The sequence below is a fragment of the Rhipicephalus microplus genome, chromosome 6 (genome assembly GCF_043290135.1).
Source record: "Rhipicephalus microplus isolate Deutch F79 chromosome 6, USDA_Rmic, whole genome shotgun sequence".
Lineage (NCBI taxonomy): Eukaryota > Metazoa > Arthropoda > Arachnida > Ixodida > Ixodidae > Rhipicephalus > Rhipicephalus microplus.
The window spans coordinates 85026448-85032447 of record NC_134705.1 but is presented as its reverse complement, the minus strand read 5'-3'; the positions used below and the strand labels follow the sequence as shown (position 1 = coordinate 85032447).

General features: G+C 53.6%; 2 pseudogenes; both read right to left on the bottom strand.

Annotated features, from left to right (window-relative positions):
* Window positions 1–1479: 1479 nt before the first annotated feature.
* LOC142766422 (U2 spliceosomal RNA) lies at window positions 1480–1654 on the bottom strand (annotated as a pseudogene).
* A 3080-nt stretch (window positions 1655–4734) lies between these two features.
* On the bottom strand, window positions 4735–4909 carry LOC142766421 (U2 spliceosomal RNA; annotated as a pseudogene).
* Window positions 4910–6000: the final 1091 nt, after the last annotated feature.

Genomic DNA, 6000 nt, shown 5'->3' with positions numbered 1-6000 from the left:
CGTCGATCGTGCCGGACGGACATGAGGCGGCCGAAGGCGGTCGTGAAGTGGTCGCGGAAATCAGTGGAGAAGTACTCGCCTGCGCTTTTCGTCGAAGACGCGCGACAGACGGTCTTCGGGAGACACGGGTGGTTGCACAAATGCGACCGTGCGTCAACGTGCAGCCATATTCGTGGATTATTTCGCCCCATTACGATAGCTTCGTCACTGCGCTCGCTGGTGTTGCTTGTTTTTGTTGACCTTCACTTGTGGCTCACACCCACTGTGGGGGATTGGCTGGTTTGTTGTTCTGCTTCTTCGACTTCTACATACTCGGCTTAGTGAAGCTGTGAGGAGTGACGAGTGGGTACGGAGGCAAAGCGCGCCCGGGGCGTGATCTCACGCGTCCTGGGGTCCACGTCGCTTCAGGTACGTGCGTGGTGCGTCCGAACGTCTAGTGCGCAATTTTCTTGGAACTTCCAGCAACTGGCAATTCCATTGAGGTGAGCGTGCGAGGATGTTCGTTGTAATTAACGAGAGCCAACGGTGGATGAGCTGGTATGAGATGGTGTTCAGAAATGAAGTGTTTGATCAACAAGGCGATGCCCGCCGTGGTGGTCTGATGGCCGTAAGGTACTCGGCTGCTGACCCGCAGGTGGTGGGATCGAATCCCGGCCGCGGCGGCTGCATTTCCCTGTGCTCAGATTAGGGTGCACGTGAAAGAACCCCAGGTGGTCGAAATTTTCCCATAATCATATGGTGGTTTTGGGACGTCAAACCCCAAAGGTCAGTGGACATAGGAAAAGCACATCGGGGCTTTGCCGCTCCACCGTACAGCAGGTGTGTGCGGAGTGGGTCCTGTGGCGTTCTTTGCGATTTTAATTTGTGATGGGGAATAGTGTAGATGCGTAGACGTGGCGAGAGCACGCGTCTTCAGGTTCAGACGCCGCGTGAAGATGTGAAATAAAAATGCCTTCGCTTGCCACTGCAACTGTAAACAGAAACACCAACCAAACCCCATTTTCTAGAGGCTTTTTTTATTTTTCGTTGCGAAACGGGTGAATTCGAAAAGCGGAAATAGCTTGGCACATACATACACACTTCTACACACATACATACATACACATCGCACATGCATACACATCGTATACACACTTCTAGCTTTCCTCCGAAACAGTAATGATAATTTCCTCAATAGTTTTATTAATATGAGTAGGAACGTTAAAAAAAATAAGAAACTTGAGTATGTACGTGTGAACATAACAAAATAAAAGAGACCCTCCATATATGAAATACACACGGAAACATTTATTTTCCCAGAGCAATCGTAAGTGTAAACACAGCTAGCGCACTCCCTGCACGCGAATACCGCGTCAGCCGGGGCGGCGTGCCGCCACCGTCTCGGACACTCGACGCACCCAAGCCGTTTACCCCGGTATCATGGGTAAATCCGAACACTCCTTCTATCATTGAATTTATTGTCGAACTCACCCCGCAGGGGGTGAGTGGGCCGATCCCGGAGGTAGTGCAATACCGGGCCAACCCGTGGCGGAGGTGAAGCAAGCTTCAAGCACTCCGCCGCATCACAAAAATAAGTTTAATATCTTGGATCCAAATAGGATCCGTATCAGATATTAAGCTGATAAGAACAGAGTGAGGTTGTCAAAAGAGGCAGCACACAAGAGAGGGAAGTAGAAGTCTCGGCCTTGCTGGCCCGATCAAAGGCCGCCCGGACCTCCGGGACCACCGGGCCAAACCAAGGGTGCGGCGCCCTACCGGCTGCCCCAGCGTCCACCCTTTCTCACCAAAGGGCTTGGCCAGTCGCCATGGCTTAGAGCCATGGTGGAGCTGCAATGGAGCAGGCCGGCAGAGCAGGGGCTGAGCCGCACGTCCACCCAGGGCCGGGGAACCCTGGGCTTAGTCGGGAAGGCCGCCTTGGGCGACCACCCGCCAGCTAAGCAAGCGACCCCAGAGCTTATAGCTCAATACAGCGGTGATAGCGGGGTGAGCCTTTTGCCCACCGCGGAGCGTCACTCCCCTGCTGCCACACCCCGAAGTGAGGCCACCAAGTGGATCCCGCAGGCATAACACCTTCGCGGGTCCAAAGACCCCAGACAGTCCTGCTGGAGAGGCCAGGCGGTCAGGGGTGGGTTTAGACCCACGCCCTGACCTCAGGACAGGGGAAGAACGTATAAGTTGCGGTGCAACTGCCCAGTCAGCTCCCAAGGGAGCCCGGTTTGGATGCACCGCAAGCGTAAGAAGGAAGCGGGAAAAGAGAAGCGAGAGGAGAAAGAAAAAAAAGGGAGTGAAAAGGGTTGTCCCCCCTCAAGGGGGGGCATCCAACCCCGGCCCAAAGGCCAAAAATGTAGTCCCGAGAGGTAGGACTACACTTGGATCTTAGCCAAAAGGCCGAGAAGCGATGCAATTCATTAGCACGTAATTAAAATCCATTCTTTCACACCTCGTACTTAGTTCTGGCCAAAAGCCGGGCAAACAGTAGCAAAGCAATTCCGACGTCCACCCATGCACAACCAGCATTGTGCACCGACAGCGGCAGCGCTGGCTTCACGGCATTGCTTTTATCCCCAGTCCGCTTGAAGTTTCTAGTTTCGCTTACAAACATGTTAAAACTGAAACCTTCTTTTTCCCAGAGGTCGAAGCCACGCGTGCTTGCTTGCATGCGTACTCTCTATGCGCCCATGACGTCACACCAAATGCTTGCTGGCGAACATTATCAGGCATGTCGCGAGGGATGCTACAGCATTTGTTTTAAAAACTGATGCATAGTGTACATGTCCAACTCGAGCACCAAAGTCTGGAAGGAAGGAAAAAAAAAAAAAAATGACTGTGCAAAATGTGAATACGTCACCCATCCAACATGGCTTCTACGCCGGCTGCCCAAGCAACGCCTCTGCAACGACGCCCACAATCATCGGCAAAAAGGTGGTGCCTTTGGCTGCTTCAGCACGCTCAACATATGCCTTGCAAGTTCCGACGTGGCGGAACACCGCACCGAGGTCGACGAAGGTCCTGCCGTGAAAGGCAGACCCGGGAATGCGTGCGAAACGTCTACCGCGTGGGTTGTGAAGCCGGTGAATGAAGGATCATGTGGCAGAGGGTGACGGAACGTGAGTGTGCGACTTGACGCTGCGATGTCGTTCAAGCGTTCAACGGGCCGGCAGGTTCTGTCTGTCGTGGTCGAAAACGTCCGAGTTTTGCTGATTCCGAGGGGTAGGAGTGCTATGGTGGCGTGTACGAGGCGCTGGTGCGGCGCTCCGTCGATCGTGCCGGACGGACATGAGGCGGCCGAAGGCGGTCGTGAAGTGGTCGCGGAAATCAGTGGAGAAGTACTCGCCTGCGCTTTTCGTCGAAGACGCGCGACAGACGGTCTTCGGGAGACACGGGTGGTTGCACAAATGCGACCGTGCGTCAACGTGCAGCCATATTCGTGGATTATTTCGCCCCATTACGATAGCTTCGTCACTGCGCTCGCTGGTGTTGCTTGTTTTTGTTGACCTTCACTTGTGGCTCACACCCACTGTGGGGGATTGGCTGGTTTGTTGTTCTGCTTCTTCGACTTCTACATACTCGGCTTAGTGAAGCTGTGAGGAGTGACGAGTGGGTACGGAGGCAAAGCGCGCCCGGGGCGTGATCTCACGCGTCCTGGGGTCCACGTCGCTTCAGGTACGTGCGTGGTGCGTCCGAACGTCTAGTGCGCAATTTTCTTGGAACTTCCAGCAACTGGCAATTCCATTGAGGTGAGCGTGCGAGGATGTTCGTTGTAATTAACGAGAGCCAACGGTGGATGAGCTGGTATGAGATGGTGTTCAGAAATGAAGTGTTTGATCAACAAGGCGATGCCCGCCGTGGTGGTCTGATGGCCGTAAGGTACTCGGCTGCTGACCCGCAGGTGGTGGGATCGAATCCCGGCCGCGGCGGCTGCATTTCCCTGTGCTCAGATTAGGGTGCACGTGAAAGAACCCCAGGTGGTCGAAATTTTCCCATAATCATATGGTGGTTTTGGGACGTCAAACCCCAAAGGTCAGTGGACATAGGAAAAGCACATCGGGGCTTTGCCGCTCCACCGTACAGCAGGTGTGTGCGGAGTGGGTCCTGTGGCGTTCTTTGCGATTTTAATTTGTGATGGGGAATAGTGTAGATGCGTAGACGTGGCGAGAGCACGCGTCTTCAGGTTCAGACGCCGCGTGAAGATGTGAAATAAAAATGCCTTCGCTTGCCACTGCAACTGTAAACAGAAACACCAACCAAACCCCATTTTCTAGAGGCTTTTTTTATTTTTCGTTGCGAAACGGGTGAATTCGAAAAGCGGAAATAGCTTGGCACATACATACACACTTCTACACACATACATACATACACATCGCACATGCATACACATCGTATACACACTTCTAGCTTTCCTCCGAAACAGTAATGATAATTTCCTCAATAGTTTTATTAATATGAGTAGGAACGTTAAAAAAAATAAGAAACTTGAGTATGTACGTGTGAACATAACAAAATAAAAGAGACCCTCCATATATGAAATACACACGGAAACATTTATTTTCCCAGAGCAATCGTAAGTGTAAACACAGCTAGCGCACTCCCTGCACGCGAATACCGCGTCAGCCGGGGCGGCGTGCCGCCACCGTCTCGGACACTCGACGCACCCAAGCCGTTTACCCCGGTATCATGGGTAAATCCGAACACTCCTTCTATCATTGAATTTATTGTCGAACTCACCCCGCAGGGGGTGAGTGGGCCGATCCCGGAGGTAGTGCAATACCGGGCCAACCCGTGGCGGAGGTGAAGCAAGCTTCAAGCACTCCGCCGCATCACAAAAATAAGTTTAATATCTTGGATCCAAATAGGATCCGTATCAGATATTAAGCTGATAAGAACAGAGTGAGGTTGTCAAAAGAGGCAGCACACAAGAGAGGGAAGTAGAAGTCTCGGCCTTGCTGGCCCGATCAAAGGCCGCCCGGACCTCCGGGACCACCGGGCCAAACCAAGGGTGCGGCGCCCTACCGGCTGCCCCAGCGTCCACCCTTTCTCACCAAAGGGCTTGGCCAGTCGCCATGGCTTAGAGCCATGGTGGAGCTGCAATGGAGCAGGCCGGCAGAGCAGGGGCTGAGCCGCACGTCCACCCAGGGCCGGGGAACCCTGGGCTTAGTCGGGAAGGCCGCCTTGGGCGACCACCCGCCAGCTAAGCAAGCGACCCCAGAGCTTATAGCTCAATACAGCGGTGATAGCGGGGTGAGCCTTTTGCCCACCGCGGAGCGTCACTCCCCTGCTGCCACACCCCGAAGTGAGGCCACCAAGTGGATCCCGCAGGCATAACACCTTCGCGGGTCCAAAGACCCCAGACAGTCCTGCTGGAGAGGCCAGGCGGTCAGGGGTGGGTTTAGACCCACGCCCTGACCTCAGGACAGGGGAAGAACGTATAAGTTGCGGTGCAACTGCCCAGTCAGCTCCCAAGGGAGCCCGGTTTGGATGCACCGCAAGCGTAAGAAGGAAGCGGGAAAAGAGAAGCGAGAGGAGAAAGAAAAAAAAGGGAGTGAAAAGGGTTGTCCCCCCTCAAGGGGGGGCATCCAACCCCGGCCCAAAGGCCAAAAATGTAGTCCCGAGAGGTAGGACTACACTTGGATCTTAGCCAAAAGGCCGAGAAGCGATGCAATTCATTAGCACGTAATTAAAATCCATTCTTTCACACCTCGTACTTAGTTCTGGCCAAAAGCCGGGCAAACAGTAGCAAAGCAATTCCGACGTCCACCCATGCACAACCAGCATTGTGCACCGACAGCGGCAGCGCTGGCTTCACGGCATTGCTTTTATCCCCAGTCCGCTTGAAGTTTCTAGTTTCGCTTACAAACATGTTAAAACTGAAACCTTCTTTTTCCCAGAGGTCGAAGCCACGCGTGCTTGCTTGCATGCGTACTCTCTATGCGCCCATGACGTCACACCAAATGCTTGCTGGCGAACATTATCAGGCATGTCGCGAGGGATGCTACAGCATTT